Source organism: Giraffa tippelskirchi, chromosome 8 (genome assembly GCF_054371585.1).
Source record: "Giraffa tippelskirchi isolate mGirTip1 chromosome 8, T2T-mGirTip1v1.2.pri, whole genome shotgun sequence".
NCBI classification, from domain to species: domain Eukaryota; kingdom Metazoa; phylum Chordata; class Mammalia; order Artiodactyla; family Giraffidae; genus Giraffa; species Giraffa tippelskirchi.
The window spans coordinates 134,931,808-134,957,316 of NC_137282.1; the positions used below are offsets into that span (position 1 = coordinate 134,931,808).

The window sequence follows — 25,509 nt, forward strand, 5'->3', positions numbered from 1 at the left end:
ACCCTGACAAAATGGCAAGCTCACTTTTCCAATATCAAAAACACTTGTTTCTACATAAAATAATATACAATTGAGTGACAATGGTTAACTTTTCAGATATGTACAAAAATTTGGAATCAATTATACTTCTAATAGTAAGTATATTTGACAAGGATGTCAAAAAACGAGATCTCTTAAACATCAAGATTCTTTTCCAGTCCAGATTCACATTTTAAAAATATTAAATCTTATGAGAAGTCCATATTAAGTGCAAACAATTCAATAAAATATCTCATGTGGTTAAAAACACACTTAATGTGACTAAACAGAAAAAGCAGGGGGACATTTTCTGGAGGCATGTAAAACAGAGATGAGTCTGCATAAGCATTTCAGAATTTATAAAGGATCTTTCACCTGTATTAGCTCACATTTGTTCAAAACCATCCTATTAGCCATGCACTTCCCCCCAACTAACAAAGAAGCTAAGAGTAAAAACACTGGGTGAAGGTCACAAATCTAACACATAAAAAAACGCTCTGATCTTAGATAACCCAAAATATCCAGTCCACATACATACATACAAAAATTCACCCATCTTCTACCTTAGTGCTTTAGTTTTAACACATTAAAATATGAATTACTGGGAAGTAGTACCAGGGGACTTGTCATTAAGTTTTCTTAGAGACTGATAACTTTAAAAATTAAGTTCAGGAATTCTTTGCTTAAAAGTAAATCTTATGCAAACAGATAAACAACTATAACTATAATGGGCAAAGTATAACTATGCACGCTGACGGGTGAAAAAAAAAGTGTTAGTCTTGGCAACCCCATGGACTGTCGGGAGGGGGGACCAAAGACATCTGAAGTTCACAACTACAGTTTGAAAATCACTAATTTCATCCAAATCCCTCATTTTTCAGGTGAGGATACTGAAGTCCAGAGGGGTTTCTTGAACTGCCCAAGGACACATCACTATTTAGCGATACAGCTGGGATTAAAACTGAGGTCCCCTGACTTCTGGTCCAGAGTTCTTTCTACTATCCCACAAGGAACACACAAATAAAAGTTGCTTATAATTAACTCACAAGTCCTCCACAATGTGTCTGTCATAGTGAACTTTGTTGTGAAGTATCTGTCTATGCCGACTCACGGTTTAGCAGTAAAGAGCTGGGCTCTGGAGTTCAAATACAGGCTCTAACACTTACCAGGTGACCTTGGGCAAGTCACATCACCTCCCTGCCTCAGTTCCCTCATCTTTAAAAAGGAGACTAAAAATACGCCTCTCATAGGTGACATCAAGTAATGTACACAAAGCACTGAGGACAGTGCCTGGTACCTAGAAATACTCAGTTCATCATGATGATGAAGATGATGATGAACCCAAGCAAAAGTACAGTTTCTTGAAAACACATCCCAAAGTACTACTATTAAACATGTATATTTCCTCAGAGAAAGAATACTATGCTTAGGAGTAGTCTTTGAAAGATTGAGAAACAAATTAATATAAAAAAAGTGAAATATAAAGGATTCAGTCAAAAAACCTCTATAGCATTTGAAATAGCAAAGTATACTTCAAGATTTTTAAGTGATGTATATTTGTATATTTTATAATTTTAAAAGTTCACATATTTACTACCCTGTGAAAATTCAATGAACACAACAGTTTTTCAGCAACTAATATATACTATATGCCAGACAGAATGTTATTTTCATATTCATAAACTTAAACTTCAATATCCACTATTAATCAAGTATTATCAGAGGCAGTAGTATAAACAAAGAATCTTACATATCCATTCCAGAAAGTCAAGACTCATCAGTACCACCTATTAAGTGGGAATGACATGTTTGGATAAATAAGATAGAGCATTAGTTTGGAACACATCAAGTGCCCATGAAAACATTGGTTTTTCTCTTAGCAGTTAGTATGGAGTTGTTTTGTGCAAGGAATATACTGGAAACAGATCAATTAAGCACTACTGCTGGGACTTACAGTATTATTTGTAAAAGAGAATGATCTTACATATGTGCTGATTCACAAATTAAAATACATGCCAACAGTTTTTGCAGATTTAAGGTCAGTCTTTACTGGAGGTAGGAGGTAGACCGGTTGAGACTAAACCAGTTAAATTAACGTCTGAAAAACAAGACAACAATTTATGCAGGTCTCATCTGAAGCCTCCAGTAATCCTGTGAGGAGGCAGGTTAAGGCTAGGTACTAATTCTATTTTACGGATGAAGAAATTGAGACTCAGAAGAGGTAAACACCTCAACTGAAACCATAGGGCAGAAAAAGTGTACACCTGGATTTTGGAATTAGTTAAAACTAATCCAAAATGCACTTATCCACAATGCATCTCCAGATTCATTACTCGATAAACTTAAGGCTAGAGCAGCTAATATTTACTGAGTACTTACTTATGTGCTTTGCTGCATCCAGCACTGCACCCAACACATCACATGGGTTACTGCATTTAACCCTCAGCAGTGAGGAACCAAACCAAATGTGTTTGACTCTCAATAAAGTATTTTAATCCACTACAGTATAAATTCAATTAACACAATAATGCATTAGATTGAATTATTATTCTTTACTATTTAAGTGAAACCAGTTTTTAACGTGGTAAGCAGATTTCTAACTAATTTCATTGCTCAATTTCACCATAAAGTAAAACAGGTATTATTTCCAACAAGAATACTCAATGTTCTGGTTTGACTGGCATGGTCCAACTTTCTTTGCAGATTCTACAACAACATATTTTTTTAGAGAAAACCAACAATCAAAGTACCCAAGATTGCTATCCAATTATACTGAGAAAAGTAGAAATTTTTAATTATCAGTGGCTTAAGCGGACAGGTCACTTGCTGGCCTTATTCCAGACAGCTCATGTGTTATTTATGCACATAAGCAATATCTGTCACTACTTTAAAGTGAGTACATTTCTGAGACCACAGTACATTTACTCCTCCTAAAATTATATACTCCAAATTTCAACAAGCTTAAAAGGAGGGTGACCATATTATTATGTGGACCCGACTGGAACATTTTTTAAAATGAAAGAATCCCTATTAATAATTATGCTGAGACAAACAGGCTATAAACCATGACTGTCCCAAAAAAGCAGGGTATACAGTCACCCTACATAAGAGCAATCCATTTGATTTGTATGTTATGGGGTATTCTCTGTATATGCTTTATTTATGAGCTTCAAGTTTTTGTTCCAGATCCAAGGATTATCATCAGCCTTGAGACCAAGGGTACCACCCTACAGACACCAGGCCAGAGTTAAGGGTGTGTTATCTATAAATAAAGTGGGGGTTTTTTTTAAGGTTTTCTTCAAAACTTAACTTTATAAACATTTGCTTGGGAAAAAAAAAAAAACAACAAAACTCTATTTCAAAGAAAGCATCCTTGAAAAATACTGCCAAATTTCAGACTTATCTCTTCAAAAGTTTTGAATACCAATAACCACAAAACTACTGCAATGGCCCGATGCTCAAAGTTTACTATTATAACTTATCAAATTATTTCTTATACAAAAAGTTAACGAAAAACACCATCTTTCAAACTGAAAAAACTTTAGGAATATGAGAGTTGAAAGGTTTTCACTGAAAACTAACTAAAGTGATAAAAGATAGTGCACACCCAGTTACAATACAGTACAATAATGGTTAAAGGAAACTCCACTTCATATTATTATGACTCTCCAGATGAATCTGGCATTAGCTGTACAACCTAGGAGTCAAAAGAATGCTTTGCTTTAATTTGCAAGCTGTAAATAAGTATTAACAGACCCAAGCTTTGAACTACAGTATTTGAATGAAAGGTATTATTTGAATATAATTATGATTCCCTAAGGCAACAAATGTTCTAAGAACTGGCTTCTCTGACTTACAATTCAACCAAATCAAGAATTGGAAAAGGTCGCAAGGCCTAGATTCTAGACCTATGCTGTCCAAACAAGGCAGCCACTAGCTACAAGCGGCTATTTATATTTCAATTAATTTTGTTTGCTTAGTCGCTAGGTCTTGTTGCATTCTTTTGCAACCCCATGGACTGCAGCCTTCCAGACTCCTCTGTCCATGGGATTTTCCAGAGAAGAATACTGCAGTGGGTTGCCATTTCCTTCTCCAGGGGATCTTCCCGACATCAATTAATTTAAATAAAATTAAAAATTAAATTCCTAAGTGCACTAGCCACACTTCAAGTGCTTAAGAGCCACTTGTGTCTAGTGGGTACCGTATTAGGACAGCAGAGATTACAGAATATTTCCATAACGACAGCAAGTTCCACTGGACAGGGCTGCTCTAGATCTTTTCTTGAATGTTCCCAGAGACAAGAAACGTGCAATAGCACACTAAAGGGCACTTTATTTGTGCAAAATAGTAACTATTAGGAAATTTATTCAACAGTCAAATCCATCCTCTCTCAAACATCCAGCAGAAATTCCACGAGTTCCGTACTCAATTTGGTCTTCAAGTAAATCTTCATAGACGAATTTAATTCTATTTCCAAAATTCTATCCCTCACATACACTAAGACTCTAGATCCTCTCCTCCCAGATAAATCCATCATCATTTCTTTGCAAGGAAATATTGGCAGCTTAAAGTCTCTATAACCTCATGGAGTTAAGTTCATTTATCCACATGTACATTAATTACACATTTCCAGGAACGCCTCTGAGTGTCACATATTACATTCCATTGCCCCCTATAAATCGAGGCCAGTTTCATTTTTTCACTTAGAAAGCCAGGTCACAGTCATTCTGAATTCCTTAAAACAGGGAGATAAAAATGACAGGTAATTAACAGGTAACCGATCAGTGCTTGGAGCTTGCAATAAGCATTTAACCTGTATTACCTCATCTAATCCTCACATTTCTGAGCTAGGCTACTACTACCCCCATTTGACAGACCAAAACACCCAGCCAAAAACACGCTAAATAATTTCCCCAGGGATCACAGATGTGGGCTCACCCCAGAGAGGAGAGAGTCAATCTTTTCCTTTTCCAGGATGCTATACTGCTTCTAACACTACCTAACTCTTCTTCCACCTCGCCCATAAAGCAACAATTTTCTTCTTTAAGAATTCTTTCCCCCTAAACACGGCCTAGATGACAGGCGGAAGGTGCTTCTTAACACACCCAGCGGTACCCGCTCTCACTCGTCCGCCCAACTCCCCTGGCCCCACGCCCACCCGCCAACGGGGAGGAGTCAAGGCCAACTCCACACTCCGCGGGGGAACCCGGGCGCCTCGCGGGGCCGGCGGCTCTGGAGACGCTGCTTCGGTTCTCCCCTCGGCCTCCGGGGCCAACGCCCGGGACCCCCCGCGGCCGCCCCCCGGGGACAGGGGCCGGGGCGGGGCCCAGACACGTGGGCTCGGCGCCCCTCGCAACCCCAGCCCTCTCCCCCGTCCTCCCCCGTACCGCCCCCGATGCCCCCTACAACCTCTGCTCTAAGAACACTTGTAGACACGGCTGCGCGTCCCGCGTGGAGAATGTGGGGTTAGAGATGGTGCGGTTTCTGCGGCGGCGGCCCGGGACACGCTTGGAAAAGGGCGGGGTGGGGGGCTGAAAGTGTCGAAAGGGAAAGGGTGGTTCGGCGGGGACGTGGTTGGGGGGGGGGCAAGATGGCGTGAGCCCGATTCTCACTGTGGGGCGGGGGTGGCGGAGGTGGAGGAGGGAGGGCTACGATCGCCCCCACCACTCTCGGCGCGGGCGCTGGCGCATGCGCGCTCGGCCAGGTGGCGCGCGGTCTCCTTTTCCGAGCCAGCCACTTCCGCCACACTCGCTGGGGGCGGCGCTTTGCGGCGCGCGCCTGCTGCAGCTTTCCCTGAGGCCGTGGTGCTTCGATCGCGGGGCCGGTGGGCGGGCGACCCGGAGCCACGCCGCGGTCTTGAGGACGAGGGCTGCTGGGAGAGGGGTGGGGATGAACCGAGAACTGGAGGGTGTTCAGGGCCAAGCGTGGACTCCTTAAGAATGAGCTGAGGGCTGGGGTTTTCGAGGGACGGAGGAAATTTGTTTTCAACTTCAGGGCAGAGATTGGCCTCTCTAACGGTTTCCTTCAGAATTGGGATGAACCGGGGTCCCAGCGGGACTGTGCTTTTAGAATGGTGCAGGGAAATGGAAAGATCAGAAAGGCTTGCTTCCCCAGAGGACCGCGCGCGGTGCCGGTCTGAGGACAGGGGACGCTTTCTGGGAGAGTGAAACATCCGGTCTTCCGCCGGCTCCCGCGTATCACCACCCATCCTTCCCCTACAGGCAGTGGAAGATGATACCCCGCAGCGACTTTCCCCCTCCTTACTTTAACGTTTAACAACTACGTTTTGAATGAAACCTTTTTGCTATTTCAAGGCTTCTTGATGCCTGATCCTCTATTTATTTTTCCTTAGAATTTTAGCCTGCTTCTCCTTATTTTTAAATCTTGACTCCCACTTTTGAGCTGTACATCCTGTCCTCTCAGGATTGATACAGATATGTTTCTTTAAATAACACAGTCACAAGAGTGACTTGAGTTGCTTTCCTTATTTTTCAAAGATTTAACTACTAACCTTCCAGTTTTTTAAGCGTTACTACTTCGGTTATTTTCTTGCCGGTGAATATTTGTATTCTGAAATAATCCCTTCCTTCCTCCTATTAGCTTACATTGTTTAAAGTAGCAACTTATTTGATTATTTCCAATGTGGATTGTAGTTGAGTCCTCTGTTAATTTCGTGTTTAGGTCTCTTCAATCTCCCCAACACTTAAATACTTGCCAAATAATTAAAGTTTCAAAAGAATAAATATGTTCAGGATGTAAAAGCTCACCATAATGTGTAAATCAAGGTTCAGTTCATTGGTGGACAAAGTGTAGACTTTAAGGGAAAGTAACGGTAAGAGAAAATTGTCATAATTGCTTACAAAGGAAGACTGGTTCATAAAATCGTTGAAAAACCCTTTCAAGTACATTAGCAAGAAAATAGAAAATTAAGAGAAATACTAATATTAGATCTACAGAAATATAGCCCAAAGGAGATCATTTCCATTAAAATTACGTTCAATCAGCTGTACTGATATTTTCATGGGAGTTTTACCTGCATCACATGGGGACCAGATTTAATCTAGTTTTCAGAACAGTACCCAGACCTTACGTTCAAGCCACTGGTATCTGACCTACATATAATCACACCCAATACGAACGGTTCCATGGAGAAAAGAAACTGAGTTAAACAAGGTTCTGGTAGAGGGATCTCAAAATTTCACTCATAGGAAATTGTGACATGCTGTTCACCAAGATCTTAACTTTGAAATCACATGAATTATCTTAATGTTCCTACCTCCTGGAATCTGTTAAAATCTGTTTTAAAAATTCGACTTAGCTATAATTTTGTTTGTAGTTTGAGAGCACTCCTGTCAACAAAGGGTCAAAGATACTTTCCATTCAATACCAAAGATGCTCAATTATCAATACTACTATGGTATCTTTATTATAACAGAGCTAAAACAATGACACCAGTGCTGAAAATAAGATGTTGATGACTACCAGCTCTCAGAAAAATACGTGATTTCCAAACATGTGGAGAAAACACATCAGGAGACCAAACTGAATTCATCACACCACAAAAAAGTCTTCATCCCTTGAACAAAGCCATTAAAGGAAAACAGCATTGCTACTTTAGATTTTTACATTCCTCTGGCATATTAACCTTAATATAGACTCACTAATGCAAACAAAGGGTGTATATCTGAGCAAAAATACCTCTCGGCATCTTAAAAGATGACTAGATTGGTTAGGTAAGAAAAGAAGCCCTAATCCTCCAAATAATAGTAGAGGCCATGCTTACTATGGAACCATCTCTGTGAGAAAGTGATTTGTTTTCCTCCTGTGAATGCCATAGAACAGTTCACTTCAGGTGACCTGCAAATTCTTAACTCTTTTGTGACCCATGGCTCCTAATTATTTATTAGGATGCTTGTGAAGCCTTTTTCTTTATCTTTTTATCAATTATTTTATCCTTTGCTTAATTTGCTTTTCTAGTGTTTATGTAGTCACCATGGAAATAAACTGGGTAAGACTGCATATTGTTTAGAACTCCATATTGTAATTGTTGCTATAATCAATTAATTTCCTTATACTAAGAACTGGTTTTCAGTGGCAATCTCAGAGATACCTTGATTTAATCTTAGAAGAAGTTCCAATCAAAACAGTTATTCAGTTCCGTGGTACCTGGGAAAGTCATTTTGTATCTTAGGGGCTCGGTTTTCACATGTGTAAAATAAGGCAATCAAGCCAAGTAAAATACAATCTTGTAGCCCTAAAATTCTGTGCTTCTTTTAAATAGGAATGACAAAAAGATGGATCTTAAAGGTATGCAGAATAATTTTAGCTTTCATATTTATGCTTCCAAAAATTAAGTGACTTTGTCAGACTCTTGCTTAAGGCCAACTTGAATGTTCAACTATATGCATTTTAAGAGAAAGACCAACAGGGAAAGGTATATATTAATCAAATTTGTTGATACACTGGAGGAGGTACAGCACATAATTATTCATAGTGTAATCAAATTGGCTTCCCAAACCTTCCAATTATATTCATATACTTCGAAGTAGGAAGAGCAGCAAAGTGATGAGAGAAGAAATACTAAAAGCACCTTGTAGAACTGTAATCATGATCCATCCTCTTAGGAAACTTCTCGCTGAAGGTTTAACACTCCAGGATCTTTTAAAATTAGTGCTTGGCTGCTAGAAAATGATCATGTTTTCAAGACTCCTATGGGAAGAGAATCAGAGAATATCAAAGTTTCATCCGGCCCCTGACCTCTCTAGACTTACGGAAACTTAAGTTGCTCCGTTCCCATAGAATGTAATATATAATACTTCTTGTATTATGAACAAACAACTTTTACATTTCTACCTTTGAAAATAGGGTCTATTTGTTGAGAGTTAGTAATAGGTGCTAATTATTTCATTTATTCAGCAATTATTTATGATGGGCCTATAGTGTGCCTGGCACTATTCTAGGAGCCACAAATATAGCAGTGGACAAAACAAAACTCCATGCCATCATCAAACTCACATTCTAGAAGGAGTTAGACAATAAGTGAAATGAATACTCAAATTATATAATATATTAAAAGGCCATTAGTGTTAGAGGTGGAAAAATTATACAACAGAGAAGAGATTACGGAATGAGATAAAGCAGAGAAGGAACAAGAGAACTGTGATTTTTATATTGGACTAGCAGGGTAGGGCGGAGAAGGCAATGGCACCCCACTCCAGTACTCTTGCCTGGAAAATCCCATGGACGGAGGAGCCTGGTAGGCTACAGTCCATGGGGTCGCTAAGAGTCGGACACGACTGAGCGACTTCCCTTTCACTTTTCCCTTTCATGCACTGGAGAAGGAAATGGCAACCCACTCCAGTATTCTTACCTGGAGAATCCCAGGGACAGCGGAGCCTGGTGGGCTGCCGTCTATGGGGTCGCGCAGAGTCGGACACGACTGAAGCCACTTAGCAGCAGCAGCAGCAGGGTAGGGCTCGTTGAGGAAGTGTTATTTGAATAATGACTTGAAGAAAGTGAAGGAGGTACCTGTAGATGTTTAAAGAAAGAGCATTCCAGACCATGAGAGCAACCCACGCGAAGGCCCTGAAGTGGTAACAGGGTTGGTAAGTTGCGGGAATGTCCAAAAGGCCATTTTAACTGAAGAAGTGTGCCCCAGAAAGAAGAATAACATAATGTGAGGTCATAGAGGAACCAATGAATGACTCTCAAGTGTTCTGAGACACTGGAAAAATGACTTTGCCATTAATTGAGATGAAAGGACTGGGGAGAGAGTATCTTGAGTGTATGTACGAGATCAAGAATCCAATTTTAGGAATAAATAAGTAATGAAGTACAGTGTGTGTATTATCTTTAGCATTTTTGCCATCATAAGTTCTTATGAAAGTGAAGGAAAGTTTGTACGTCTTGTAATCATAATTGAGTTTCTAATCCTGCTCACATGATAGAAGCCCATCTAGACCTGTCTAATATATGTCAAGGAATATTTTATTTTTGCTTTAAGAAGATGTGAGGAAGAATTCCCTGGCAGTCCAGTGGTTAGGACTCTGTGCTTCCATTACAGGGGGCACAGGTTCAATCCCTGGTCAGGGAACTAAGATCCTGCAAGCACATAGCATGGTCAAAAGAAAGGAATAAAAGAAAACAATAATTGTTTCTTAGGGGATGAGGAGAGAGGGTCTATCAATACCTGAAAATGAAGTAGAGAATTCAGTTGAGACAAATATACAGAAACATTCAGTTCCACAAAGTATTTTCATTGAGATATTTAGATGTAAAACTGGATCTAATTCAGTGAATTGTTTGAGCAACTGTCTCCATTTTCTATTATGCATATACATTTATTTTTCTATGAAATGTGGAAAGAGGGCCAAAAATTAATCTGTACCATGAGGGAAATAAACCACAGTATAGCTAATGCAACCTGCTGTTCCTAGTTCACACTCTGAAGCTGGACGCAAACCTGTATTGACTAAAGAATGCTCAGATCAATTGCTGGTGACCTGGAGTGAAAAGTGAAAGTGTTAGCTGCTCAGTTGTGTTCGACTTTCTGCAACCCTGTGGACCGGTAGCCCGCCAGGCACTTCTGTCCATGGAATTCTCCAGGGAAGAATACTGGAGTGTGTGGCCATTTCCTTCTCCAGGAGCTCTTCCTGACCCAGGGATAGAACCCAGGTCTCCTGCATTGCAGGCAGATTCTACCATCTGAGCTACCAGGGAAGCCCAGTGACCAGGGATTTATACCAAAAAATTTAACTAAGTTACTTTGCTTTTATTTTTAGTCTTTCATGAATGCAGCAGAAGCTATATTCTCTTTCCAGAGTGTACTTAAAACAAACTCATTAGCCCCCAAAATATGGGCTTCTATGCTACCCTAATCGTAACACTAAAGTTTCCCAGGGGCTCAGCTGTAAAGAATCTGCCTGCGGGAGACCTGGGTTCAGTCCCTGAGTTGGGAAGATCCCCTGGAGGAGGGCATGGCAACCCACTTCAGTATTCATGTCTGGAGAATCCCATGGACAGAGGAGTCTGGCGGGCTACAGTCCATAGGGTCACAAAGAGTCAGGCATGACTAAAGCAACTGAGCACACACACACATGCCACTTATTAGTATAATAATTTATATCAAGGATGATATAAGCTTCAGAGGTTTGTTGTGATGATTGCCTAAGAATGTACATAAGGTGTCTGGCACATAACAAGCGCTTAATAGGTCTTGTTTTTCATTATTATTATTACTATTAAGAAGATGGATGACTCAAGAAACCCAGTCTTGAAAAGTGAATGGCAGTTGAACAAAATGAAAAAGGGTAATTTAGGCAAAGGGAGTAACATGAGCAAAGCCAATGTGTTAGAGGGAATTGCAAGCTGTCCAGCACGCTGGGATCACAGTGTGTAAAAATGGGAGCCAGAAACTTGGGAGGGGACAAATCAGAGAAAGTTTTGGGCGTTGCTTTATGGAATTTGGACTTTATCTGATAAAAAATGGGGAAACTTGGAAATATGTATTTTAATGACATTATTAAATTTGCCTGTTAGGAGGTTGGCAGTGATGTGCAAGAAATATTGGAAGGGTAAAAAATTGGAAGAAGTTAATAATTCAGGAAAGAGATGATATGGGCTAGAGCTATGTCAGTGGACTAGGAAATGATAGAAGATGACGGATGGAAGGAATACTAAGGAAGTAGAATATAGAGGACCAATATATAATTAACTGGTAAGATATCAGGATGGAGGTAAGCCACGAGAAATAGGATGATTCCAAGTTTCCTCAAGTTACTGAGAGGCAAGTTAGTCATGTTAAGTTTAAGGTGACCATACAAAATTACAGGTAGCCACAAAGCAGTAGCCAGCTGGACTCTTCAGACAGAATGGTGGAGATGGAAGCCAGAATAAAGTCTGGAGTTCAAGAGGGTAGATGCCCATTGGGAAACAGTAGCACACAGTATATAGCATTCCACACATGCCACATAGATGTGGAATTTAGCCCTGTCCCCAGCTTTGGCCTGAAAACATTCTCCTAAGGGATCTGTGGACACAACTGAAGCCAAGAGAGAGAATGAAATGCCCAAAAGAGTATGCATAGAACAAAGACTGGATTCTAGACACCCACATTCAGTAGGACAGGGAGAGGAAGAACTCATGAGGTACACTAAGGAAGCAGTGTTTTCATGGAAACCAGGAGAGGTGGGAATTTCAAAGAGAGATGACAGGTACTAAAATGAGTTAGTTGGATTTAGCCTGTTCAAAACGACGTTCGGCAAAGCAGCTCCAATACAGTGGTAGGATTCGTAATTTGTGCTCTTGTTCGTAATTTGTGCTCGCGTTCAGTCGTGTCCGACTCTGTGACCCATGGACTGTAGCCCTCCAGGCTCAGTAGCTCTAGGCAAGAACACAGGAGCAGGTTACCATTTCCTCTTCCAAGGGATCTTCCTGACCCAAGGATCAAACCCTTAGTCTCCTGGGTCTCCTACATTGGCAGGTGGATTCTTTACCACTAGTGCCACTGGAAAGCCCCTAGTAGGATATGTGGGAAGTCCCTGGTAGGATTAGAAATTGGACTGTGGTGACTTGAAAAAGGAAGAGTAGATAAGGAAGTTGATAATTCAACTGTGTTATTCTTTCTAAGAACTTGGACAGTGAAGAAGCAAGAGAATATCTAGAGAAATATTTGAGGTCACAGGATACATTTTTATAAGTTTGCTTATAAACTTTGGAGAAGAAACCAGTAAAGAAGTTGAGCACTTGATGTAGAGGAGGGACAATGGCAAAAATATCTGGGACATAAAGGTGATAGTAGAACCTGGAAGAAACGGGAAGGTTTTTTTTTTTTTAACTTTTTATTTTATATTGGAGTATAGTCAGTTAGCAATGTTGTGATAGTTTCAGGTGCACAGCAAAGGGACTTAGCCATACATATACATGTATCCATTCTCCCCCACACTCACCTCTAAACAGGAAGGTGTTTTTCTGTTTTTTTTTTAACTTTTTATTTTGTACTGGGGTATAACTTCACTTTCACTTTTCCCTTTCATGCACTGGAGAAGGAAATGGCAACCCACTCCAGTATTCTTGCCTGGAGAATCCCAGGGATGGCGGAGCCTGGTGGGCTGCCGTCTGTGGGGTCGCACAGAGTCGGACACGACTGAGGCGACTTAGCAGCAGCAGCAGCATAGCTGATTAACAGTGTTGTGATAGTTTCAGGTGAGCAGCTAAGGGATTTAGCCGTACATATACATGTATCCATTCTCCCCCAAACTCCCCTCCCATCCAGGTTGCCACGTTGAGCTGAGTTCCATGTGCTGTACAATAGGTCTTTGTTTGTTATACATTTTAAATATAGCGGTGTGTACATGTCCACCCCAAACTCCATAACTGTCCCTTCCCCCCAGCAACCATAAATTCTAAACAGAAAGGTTTTTTTTTAATTTATTTTTTCATTGAAGGATAATTGCTTTACAGAATTTTGTTCTTTTCTGTCAAACCTCAGCATGAATCAGCCATAGGTATACATATATCCCCTCCTTTTTGAAACTCCCTCCCATCTCCCTCCCCATCTCACCCCTCTAGGTTGATTACAGAGCCCCTATTTCCTGCGCCATACAGCAAATTCCCGTTGGCTATCTATTTTACACATGGTAATGTCAGTTTCCATGTTACTCTTTCCATACATCTCACCCTCTCCTCCCCTTTCCCCATGTCCATAAGTCTGTTCTCTATGAATGTTTCTCCGTTGCTGCCCTGTAAATAAATTCTTCAGTACCATTTTTCTAGATTCCGTATATATGTGTTAGAATACAATATTTATCTTTCTCTTTCTGACTTACATCACTCTGTATATTAGGTTCTAGGTTCATCCACCTTGTTAGAACTGACTCAAATGTGTTCCTTTTTGTGGCTGAGTAGTATTCCATTGTGTATATGAACCATAACTTCCTTATCCATTCATCTGTCAATAGACATCTAGGTTGTTTCCATGTTCTAGCTATTGTAAATAGTGCTGCAATGAATAACTGGATACGTGTGTCTTTTTCAATTTTGGTTTCCTCAGGGTATATGCTTAGGAGTGGGATTGCTGGGTCATATGGGGTTTTATTCCTAGTTTTTTAAGGAATCTCCATACCATCTTCCATAGTTGCTATATCAATTTATATTCCCACCAACAGTGCAAGAGTGTTCCCTTTTCTCCACACCATCTCCAGCATTTATCCTGTGTAGACTTTTTGATGATGGCCATTCTGACCGGTGTGAGGTGATATCTCATTGTAGTTTTGATTTGCATTTCTCTAATAATGAGTGATGTTGAGCATCTTTTCATGTGTTTGTTAGCCATCTGTATGTCTTCTTTGGAGAAATGTCAAATTAGGGCTTTTTCCCACTTTTTGATTGGGTTGTTTGTTTTTCTGATACCACGTTTTATGAGCTGCTTGTATATTTAGGAAATTAATCCTTTGTCAGTCGTTTCATTTGCTATTATTTTCTCCCATTCTGAGAACTGTCTTTTCACCTTGCTTATAGTTTCCTTTGCTGTACAAAAGCTTTCAAGTTTAATCAAGTCCCACCTGTTTACTTTGTTTTTATTTCCCTGACTCTAGGAGGTGGGTCATAGAGGATCTTGCTTTGATTAATGTCATCCAGTGTTCTGCCTGTGTTTTCCGCTAAGAGTTTTATAGTTTCTGGTCTTACATTTAGGTATTTAATCCACTTTGACTTTATCTTTGTGTATGGTGTTAGGAAGTGTTCTAATTTCATTCTTTTACATGCAGCTGTCCAGTTTTCCCAGCACCATTTATTGAAGAGGCTGTCTTTGCCCCATTGTATATTCCTGCCTCGTTTGTAAAAAATAAGGTACCCATAGGTGTGGGTTTATTTCTGGGCTTTCTATCTTGTTCCATTGGTCTATATTTCTGGGTTTGTGCCAGTGTGATACTGTCTTGATGACTGTAGATTTGTAGTATAATCTGAAGTCAGGAAGATTGATTCCTCCAACTCCATTCTTCTTTCTCAAGACTGCTTTGGCTATTAGGGATCTTTTGTGTTTCCATGTGAATTGTGAAAGTTTTCATCCTAGTTCTGTGAAAATGCCATTGGTAGTGATAGGGATCACATTGAATCTATAGATTGCATTTGGTAAGATGGTCAGTTTGACAATATTGATTCTTCCTACCCAGGAACATGGAATATCTCTCCATCTGTTTATGTCATCTTTGATTCCTTTCATTAGTGTCATAATTTTCTGTGTACAGTTCTTTTGTCTCCTTAAGTAAGTTTATTCCGAAATATTTTATTCTTTTTGTTGCAATGCTGAATGGGATTGATTCCTTAATTTCTCTTTCTGATTTTTCATTGTTAGTATATAGAAATGCAAGTGATTTCTGTGTATTGATTTTGTATCCTGCAACTTTGCTAAATTCATTGATTAGCTCTAGTAATTTTCTGATACTATCTTTAAGGTTTTCTATGTACAGTATCATGTCATCTGCAGACAGTGAGAGCTTTACTTCTTCTTTTCCAATCTGGATTCCTTTTATTTCTTTTTCTTCTCTGATTGCTGTAGCTAGGACTTCCAGAACTATGTTGAATAATAGTGGTGAAAGTGGATACCCTTGTCTTGTTCCTGATCTTAGGGGGAATGCTTTCAGTTTTTCACCATTGAGAATAATGTTTGCTGTAGATGTATCATATATGACCTTTACTACATTGAGGTAGGTTCCTTCTATGCCCATTTTTTGGAGAGTTTTAATCATAAAAATGGGTGCTGAATTTTGTCAAAGGCTTTTTCTGCATCTAATGAGATTATCATATGGTTTTTATCTGTTAATTTGTAAATATGGTGTATCACATTGATTGATTTGCATACATTGAGGAATCCTTGCATTCCTGGAATAAACCCAACTTGATCATGGTGTATGAGCTTTTTGATGTGTTGCTGAATTCTGTTTGCTAAAATTTTGTTGAGGATTTTTGCATCTGTGTTCATCAGTGGTATTGGCCTGTAGTTTTCTTTTTTTGTGTTGCCTTTGTCTGGTTTTGGTATCAGGGTGATGGTGGCCTCATAGAATGAGTTTGGAAGTGTTCCTTCCTCTGCAATTTTCTGGAAGAATTTTAGAAGAATAGGCACTAGCTCATCTCTGAATGTTTGATAGAATTCTTCTGTGAAGCCATCTGGTCCTGGGCTTTTGTTTTTTGGGAGATTTTTAATCACAGATTCAATATCAGTGCTTGTAATTGGGTTGTTCATAATTTCTATTTCTTCCTGGTTCAGTCTTGGAAGATTGAACTTCTCTAAGAATCTGTCCATTTCTTCCAGGTTATCCATTTTATTGCCATATAGTTATTCATAGTAGTCTCTTATAATCCTTTGTATTTCTGCATTGTCTGTTGCAACCTCTCCTTTTTCATTTTGTTGATTTGATTCTTCTCTCTTTTTTCTTGATGAGTCTGGCTGAAGGTTTGTCAATTTGGTTTATCTTCTCAAAGAATCAGCTTTTAGTTTTATTCATCTTTACTATTGTTTCTTTCATTTCTTTTTCATTCATTTCTGCTTGGATCTTTATGATTTCTTTCCTTCTTCTAATTTTGGGGTGGTTTTTTGTTGTTGTTCTTCTTCTTTTTCCAGTTGTCTTAGGTGTAAAGTTAGTTGTCTATATGATGTTTTTCTTGTTTCCTGAGGTAGGATTGTATTGCTATAAACTTCCCTCTTAGAACTGCTTTTGCTGCATCCCATAGGTTTTGAGTTATCGTGTTTTCATTGTCATTTGTTTCTAGAAATGTTTTGATTTCCCTTTTGATTTCCTCAGTAACCTGTTGATTATTTAGAAACATATTTTTTAATCTCCATGTGTTTGTGTTTTTTACAGTTTTTTTCTTGTAATTGATATGTAGTCTAATAGCATTGTGGCTGAAGATACAAATTCAATTTTCTTAAATTTACTGAGGTTTGATTTGTGACCCAAGATGTGGTCTATCCTAGAGAATGTTCCATATGCACTTGAGAAGAAGATGTATTCTTCTGCATTTGGACAGAATGTTCTGAAGATATCAATGAGATCCATCTCATCTAACATATCATTTAAGACTTGTGTTTCCTTATTAATTTTCTGTTTTGATGGTCAGTCCATTGGTGTGAGTGGGGTGTTAAAGTCTCCTACTATTATTGTGTTATTGTCAATTTCACCTTTTATGTCTGTTAGTGTTTGTCTCATGTATTGAGGTGCTCCTATGTTGGGTACATATTTACAATTATTATGTCTTCCTCTTGGGTTGATCCCTTGATCATTATGTAGTGTCCTTCCTTATCTCGTAATTTTCTTTATTTTACAGTTTATTTTGTCTGATATGAGGATTTCTACTCCAGCTTTCTTTTGCTTCCCACTTGCATGGAATATATTTTTCCATGCTCTCACTTTCAGTCTGTATGTGTCTTTAGGTCTGAAGTGGATTTCTTGTAGACAGCATATATATGGATCTTGTTTTTGTATCCATTCAGCCAGTCTGCGTCTTTTGGTTGGAGCATTTAATCTGTTTACATTTAAAGTGATTATTGATATATATGTTCCTATTGCCATTGTCTTAATTGTTTGGGGTTGATTTTGTAGATCTTTTTCTTCTTTTGTATTTCTTGGCTATATAAGTCCCTTTAACATTTGTTGTAAAGCTTGTTTGGTGGTACTGAATTCTCTTAACTTTTGCTTGTCCGAAAAACTTTTTCCTTCTCCATCAATTTTAAGTAAGATCCTTGCTGTGTATAGTAATCTTGGTGGTAGATTTTTCCCTTTCAGCACTTTGAATTTATCCTGCCATTCCCTTCTGACCTGCAGAGTTTCTGCTGAAAGATCAGCTGTTAAAGGTATAGGGTTTCCCTTCTATGTTACTTGTGGCTTCTCCCTTGCTGCTTTTAATATTCTTTCTTTGTTTTTAGTCTTTGTTAGTTTGATTAGTATGTGTCTTGGCATGTTTCTCCTTGGGTTTATCATGTATGGGACTCTTTGTGCCTCTTGGACTTGATTGACTATTTCCTTTTCCATGCTGGGGAAATTTTCAACTATAATCTCTTCAAAAATTTTCCCATACCCTTTATTTTTCTCTTCTTCTTCTAGGACCCCTATAATTCGAATGTTGGTGCATTTGATATTGTCCCAGAGGTCTCTGAGACTATTCTCAGTTCTTTTCATTCTTTTTACTTTATTCGGCTCTTCAGAAGTTATTTCCACCATTTTATCTTCCAGCTCACTGATTTGTTCTTCTGCTTCAGATATTCTGCTATTGATTCTTTCTAGAGTATTTTTAATTTCAGTAATTGTGTTGTCTCTGTATGTTTATTCTTTAATTCTTCTAGGTCTTTGTTAATTGATTCTTGCATTTTCTCCCTTCTGTTTTCAAGGTTTTTGATCATCTTTACTATCATTATTCTGAATTCTTTTTCAGGTAGTTTGCCTATTTCCTCTTCATTTATTTGGACTTCTGTGTTTCTAGTTTGTTCCTTCGTTTGCATAGAATTTCTCTGCCTTTTCATTATTTTTTTTTTAACTTATTGTGTTTGAGGTCTCCTTTTCCCAGGCTTCAAGGTTGAATTCTTTCTTCCTTCTGGTTTCTGCCCTCCTAAGATTAGTCTAATGGTTTGTGTAAGCCATACAAATAGGGTGAGATTTGTGCTGAGTTGTTTGTTTGCTTTTCCTCTGATGGGCAAGGCTGAGGGAGGTGGTGATCCTGTCTGCTGATGATTGGGTTTGTATTTTTGTTTTGTTTGTTGTTCAGATGAGGCGTCCTGCGCAAGGTGCTACTGGTGGTTGGGTGATGCCAAGTCTTATATTCCAGTGGTTTCCTTTGTGTGAGTTCTCACTATTTGATACTCCCTAGGGTTAGTTCTCTGGTAGTCTAGAGTCTTGGAATAAATGCTCCCACTCCAAAGGCTCAGGGTTTGATCTCTGTTTCATGCTCTCCTTTTCAGCACTGAGGGAACCTGGTGCTGTCCCTTTGGTTCTGTAGTCCATGAACTGGGCCAAAGTATCAGTTCTTATGTTGAATTTCCATTTCTATGATTATTTTCTCTTTCAGCACTGCTGCATAAATGTAATTTTGCTGCAATGGAAGCACTGGCTTAAGTAGTTGGGGACTCCTGTGGGATTAAGTTAAAGCTGGCATTGGGGTGCACTGCTCAGATGTAAGAGTTGATAGCCTTGGGAGATCCCAGTGAATGGCTTGTATATGAGTGCCTATTAGGGGCAGCTCTTAGTTTTCATTACTTTGTCGAAAATCTCGTTATTCTCCGTAAGACTGCCTCCTTGACAGCAAGATGTCACTCACGTGTCCGTCCATGCCTCCTCATTCCCCAAGCCTCTGCACTGTGCATTCTCACCACCGCAGCCTGAGTCCCCACTGCAAGCTCTGCTCCTAAACAGGAGGTTTTTGATCAAAAGTCCAGGAAGTGGGATCAACCTTAAAATGGAAAAGGATTAACTGGAAGAAAAGAAGAACTTGAGGTAGTTCATACCCAATGACCCCAATTTTGAGGTTCCCTAATATTTGAAGATAACTTCCACAGAACTTGTGACTTCCCCCAACTAGAAAGCAAATGATAAAGCACAAACTAGGCTACTCAACCATGTTCTAGTCATTTTTAGTTACATTTTTCATATCATAGTATAATATATTTATTCAGAACAATATCCTTCAGGATTTAAAAAACCCTGCTGATTTCTCTCTGGAAATGGATGTCATACATGATTAAAAAATCTGAACCAAGAGAATATTTTCTTCCAAATTTTGCCAAGAGAATTCTGTTAAACATTTTTGCTTCTCTATTCAATTTCTACTTTTATAATAGAAATAAAATTATTATTTAATTAGTCAAAAGTAAAGTAACTCACTGTATAGTGGCAGTTCTCAAATTATGCTCTTGCAGTAGTATCATCCCATTCTAATTAATAGTAGTGATCATTTCTCAATTCATAGGGAGAAAGCATACAAATTGAGTTTTCTCAAGGTTAAGTTATTCTCCCATAAATTTTTCTTAAACTTTTGGCCCTTGTAACTGCTTATTTTGCAAAAAGAAGTTCTAATAGTTTACAAAATAAGTCAACTAATAGTAAAGTAATATTAATAAAACTTGAAGTTAGCCAGTCATACTTCATTCAATAGTTTGTCTATAATTGGACACATGTTCATGACTATAATTATTATACTACATACCAAAAATACAGTCCATTTCTACTACCATTGTTCCAACAATGTTGCCTTTGCTCAAATACTTGGAACCTAACTTAGAACTACTTTCAGGATCTGGAGAGATGTTCTTTTGAATACCTTAAACAATGGGAAAGCCAACAGTCACAATCTGGAAGAATCTTGAAAACTTATTTTATAGCCATGTAGGTAGGTGGATAATCAGGCTGATTTATCCAGATGTGCCTTGCTTTAAGAAATATGAGGTTTCCCTGGTGGCTCAGTGGTAAAAGAATCTGCTTCTCAATGCTGGAGACGCAAGTTCGATTCCTGGGTTGGGAAGATACCATGCGTCATAGGGCAACTGAATCCATGTACCACAACTATTGAGACTGTGCTCTAGAGCCTGGGAGCTGAAACTACTGAGCTTGCTCACCCTAGAGACAGTGCTCAGTAACAAGAAAAGCCATCACAATGAGAAACCCACTCACTAGAGCTAGAGAAAAGCCCTCTCAGCAATGAAGACCTAGCACAGCCCAAAATAAATACATAAATAAATACAAAATTTTAAAAAGAAATATGACATCATATGTGGAAATCCATATTTATAATCTATAGGTGCACAGAGCAGATGACAGCGAGATGTTTCTGTAAGTACTGATAAGACCAACCTCTGAAAGTTAGTTTTTACAATAAACAAGTAGCAGATCACAGAAGGGATATAGATCAACACAAGTCTTAGTTATAACCTGACTAAAATGCCAAATCTGAAAATAGGTTAATAAGTTACAAAGCACAGAAAAAGCAGAATTAGAGTTAGAAATAGGCATAGCATATTCTTATATTGTGGAGGAGAATGGGAAAAGAGAAATGAGTCAGGCTATGAGAGTCCTAACATCATTCAAGGAAACAAATTAGATAGCTAACTCCTCTTATCCTGATTCTGTTGGGACCAGCAATCTTTGGATATTGTGGCTCCACAAAGCTTTCCAAATAATATGATGATCAAGCTGATTGTTGTTGTTCAGTCACTCAGTTGTGTTCAACTCTTTGCAACCCCATGGACTGGAGCATACCAGGCTTCCCTGTCCTTCACCATCACTGCTCAAACTCATGTCCACTGAGTCGGTGATGTCATCCAACCATCTCAATCTCTGTCGTCCCCTTCTCCTCCTGCCTTCTATCTTTCCCATCATAGGAGCCAATGAGTTGGCTCTTCCCATCAGGTGGCCAAAGTATTGGAGCTTCAGCTTCAGCTGAGAGGATCAAGCTGATAGTATAGTTCATTCCAACCAACAGTTATATTTCCTCACTACAAACTGATAACTCAGCATTTCAGTTTTAATGCTGGGTCTTATTTGAGTCAGGGTGAGTCAGCTTGGAAACAGGGATAATCTTACCTGGTAAGGGTCGGGACCAAACCCCAAACTCCACAACTCTACTGTGAGAGGCTCAGACAGCCCTCCTTGGCAGCACCCCAACCTGGAACCCTGCCTTCCTTCTGAACAACTTCAGGAAACAGATAAATTAGCATGTGCTTATTCACTTCATAAAAGGATCAGTTGCTTTATGAAAATATTTTAAAGCCCAAGGAACTTAAAGTGGATGTTATTAGCGATGTTATTTGCTAACTGAGAAATGACTTCTGAGTTCACTCAGAAATTCTTTAACCTTCACATAACTAGTCTTGATGGTGCAGTGGGATTGAAATGTGAATGTATGCAACAATCGCACATTTGAGAAGTTCAGCCATTAAAGAAAGGAAGGAAACAAGATGGAAGATGGAAATGGTTATGGTGCAAGTGGAAAGAGTTTTGGCTCTTTTTTTGTTGGGTATCCCCCTCATGAAAAGGACATTAGATTAGGAAAAAAGGAAGAAGGAACTGATAGAAACAGAGATAGCCATTGGGTAGATGAAGGGGACTAAGTGGAATCCAGGCTCCCTAAGAAGATTTGGTTTGTGGGGCAAAGGATGCGGGCATGTCTCTTCTCTGGGAATAACTCCTTCAAAATTTCTCTGAAATATTAATATAATATTTAGGCACTTCTTCTAAATGCATAGCTTTATTAGTAGAGAATGGCTTTAGACTCTGTTTTCTCTGATCAGGTATCTCTCAGCTTTTTATTTACCAAATATGATTTAAGTACCTCTCACAGTTAAAAGAGGAAGAAAGATGTGATTCCTGTCCTTGAGAAACTTACCCCCTAACAGGAGAAATGAACTTGTAAACAAATCATTTTGGGTTTCATAAAGGTGGAGCATACTATGGGACCAATGTGTTTTACTTTTTAAATATATCAAGAATACTTTAAAACTATTTAATCCCCTCGATTAGAGGCTTTTGTCTTCACGAGCTTCCAGTCCTAACCCGCAGGTCTCAGTGTAGTTAATAGTTAAGCTTTTACAGATAAGTCCAATCAGTTAAAACAGCAAGCAAGTCATTTGCTTCAACAGGATAAACAGCACTACACACTCTAGTGAGAGTCGCTCAGTCGTGTCCGACTCTTTGCCACCCCATGGACTGTAGCCTACCAGGCTCCTCTGTCCGTAGAATTCTCCAGAGAATAATACTGAAGTGGGTAGCCATTCTCTTCTCCAGAGGACCTTCCAGACTCAGGGACTGAACTATGGGCTCCCGCACTGCAAGTAGATTATTTACCATCTGAGCCACCAAGGAAGCCCACATACACTAAGAGATTCAGAATTATGTTATTGGGCTTCCCTTGTAGCTCAGTTGGTAAAGAATCTGCCTGCAATGCAGGAGACCTGGGTTCGATCCCTGGGTTGGGAAGATCCCCCGGAGAAGGAGAAAGCTCACCACTCCAGTATTCTTGCCTGGAGAATTCCATGGGGTCGCAAAGAATCAGACATGACTGAGCAACTTTCACTTTCACTTTCCCTCAGGTCAATTAGGCTTTGGTAAAACATTTTATCTTGGGGGTAAGCTAAACCATCTGTCTCTCCAGTGTTTGGGGCAGTGGTTTGCCCTGCAACTTCAGTTCTCTGATGGATCTATGAAGAATTGTTAATTTTCAATTATGTTCAGGTTTTTTCTATTGTTGTGAGGATGGGAGTGACAACTTCCAAGCTCTTTATGTGTCAGACTGGAGACTGGAAGCCTACTCCAATTTCATATATAGAAATAATCTATGAATTGATGTTGCTGTTGTTGCTTAGTCACTAAGTTATGTCTGACTCTTTTGCGACCCCCAAGGACTGTAACCAGCCAGGCCCATCTGTCCATGGATTTCCCAGGCAAGAATACTGGAGTGGGTTGCCATTTCCTTCTCCAGAGGCTCTTCCTCACCCAGGGATGGAACCCGTCTCTCCTGCATTGGCAGGTGGATTCTTTACCACTGAGCCACCAGGGAAGTCCAACCTATGAACATTGGACCCCTAATTTCTATCAGTTGAAGCCACTCTAGTAAAATTATATCCAAGCATAAGACACACTGTTTTATGCTTGGATATAATTTTTAACCTGGATGCGGAGTCACCCAATCCACTTGAGCTCTATTTACTCAACTGTAAAATGAGGGTAATATCCACTCTTCCTAAATCATAGGCTTGCTGGAGAGTAAAGGAAGACTGTATGAGAAAACCTTTAGACAAGAAGGAAATATCACAAAAATTCAATGAAAAAGGAGACAGTTATACTATAGCCTGTAAAGGTAAACATTTAAAAAGTCACACACTATTTAACCCAAGAAAATTTTAACCACTATATTAATTATAAAAAGATTATTTGCTTTATGAAACTACTTCCTAATTCAATAATTGCTTTAAAATTAAGATAGAGTTTAAAGCTGAGTAGATATGATCAAGTGATGGCTATAAAGCTTTAGTACAGGAAACTCCCATATTCTAATTTATTCCATAATTACATATATGATAATATAAACTTTAATAATACATATAATTATTATGTTATTGAATACATTTGTTTAAATATTAAACAAAAAATAGAGTCCATATCAATAAATAAAATTTAATAAATAAAAGAAATAAAAAATGGAGATTATCAGTTACATATTTGTCTAGGTTTTTCTTAATGTTTTTAAAAATTTGTTTTTTGTTTTATTTTATTTTGATTAGGATTTTAAAATAAATCTTATTGAAGCATAATTTGCATATCATAAAATACACTTATTTTTATTGTATAATTCAATGGTTTTAAGTAAGTTTACCATGCTGTGCAACTGTCACCATAATTTAGTTTTAGAACATTTTATCACCCCAATAAAATCCTTTATGTGCATTTAGAGTTAATCTCTAACCTTAACCCAACTCTGATCCCTGCCTGCGCCTTGTGCAAAACCAATGCTCTCCCCCAGACGCCTCCACGGTCCAGGAAGTTGATAGTCTTGTGCTCACCTCTAGTTCTGACTTCCCAGTTCCACCAAATATGACTCCCCCCCCTTTGTCTTGTATATGCTTTTATCTCAGTTTCGGCATCTATTTACACTTGGAAGTCAACCACTGTTTTGGACTTCTATTATCTAAAAACACCATTCTTACAAGGCCTCTTTGTGTAGAGTGAGCTTTACTGAAGGTAAGGAGACATGAGGTATTACAGTGCTACAACACAGATAACTTAAAACTGAATACAATACATCCCTGTTTTGAAAATGCCTGCAGCTGTACTGTCTGCAATTTACTTTGAAATTCTTTTTTTTTTTTTTAGAAAGATGAACTGCTGGAGAGATAGAAGGATGATAGAAGTACAGATGTGTGATAAAACACATGTAATAAAATATTAACATAGAACATAGGTGGGTAATTAAATGGATGTTTGCTATAAATATTCTTTCAACTTTGCTATTAAAAAAATTTTTTTTCATAATCAAATATTAGGCAAAACAAAATCCCTTAAGTCTCTCTGCCAAGTCATTCAGCCATTCATCCTACTCTCTCTAATTCTGGACTATCTCTTCAGTGGGGAAACCCTGCAAAAATTTCTGTTTATTTCCATTGGAAAGCAGTTTAGCCTTCTTTGTTGAATTATCTCTTACTGTTCGTACTCTTCCTGTCTTTTCACCCAAACTGCTTAAGATCTTCTCCTCAACAGTGACCTCCTTAAGAATTCTTTAAGAGTAAGAACCATCTTATATATATTTACATACTGTCTCTCTCCATATATATATATATGTTTGCTTCTCTGATGGCTCAGACAGTAAAGCATCTGCCTACAATGCAGGAGACCCAGGTTTGATCCGTGGGTCATGAAGATCCCTTGGAGAAGGGAACAATACCCACTTCAGTATTTTTACCTGGAGACTTCCATGGACAGAGGAGCCTGGCAGGCTACAGTCCATGGAGTTGCAAAG

General features: G+C 38.9%; 2 protein-coding genes and 1 long non-coding RNA gene across 40 annotated transcripts in view; 1 reads left to right on the forward strand and 2 right to left on the reverse strand.

The window, feature by feature from the left end:
* The window catches only part of SUPT3H (SPT3 homolog, SAGA and STAGA complex component), a 408,871-nt gene extending 403,238 nt beyond the window's left edge, over window positions 1-5,633 (reverse strand). For 21 of the 36 annotated variants that reach the window (XM_081519022.1, XM_081519017.1, XM_081519018.1 and 18 more), the window contains exon 1: window positions 5,428-5,633. The gene's annotated coding sequence lies outside the window, so the exon portion shown is untranslated. Of the gene's footprint in view, window positions 1-4,956; window positions 5,169-5,424 lie in introns of those variants that run through there. The other 15 variants (XM_081519025.1, XM_081519027.1, XM_081519053.1 and 12 more) reach the window with 2 other exon arrangements.
* The window catches only part of RUNX2 (RUNX family transcription factor 2), a 231,232-nt gene that overhangs the window by 44,835 nt on the left and 160,888 nt on the right, over window positions 1-25,509 (forward strand). The gene's annotated exons all lie outside the window — the stretch shown is intronic.
* Window positions 16,556-20,590, reverse strand: LOC145516950 (uncharacterized). The gene is made up of 2 exons (XR_014061871.1): window positions 20,323-20,590; window positions 16,556-19,455 (listed from the first exon to the last, which is right to left on the reverse strand). It is a non-coding gene; the product is annotated as an uncharacterized LOC145516950 (long non-coding RNA).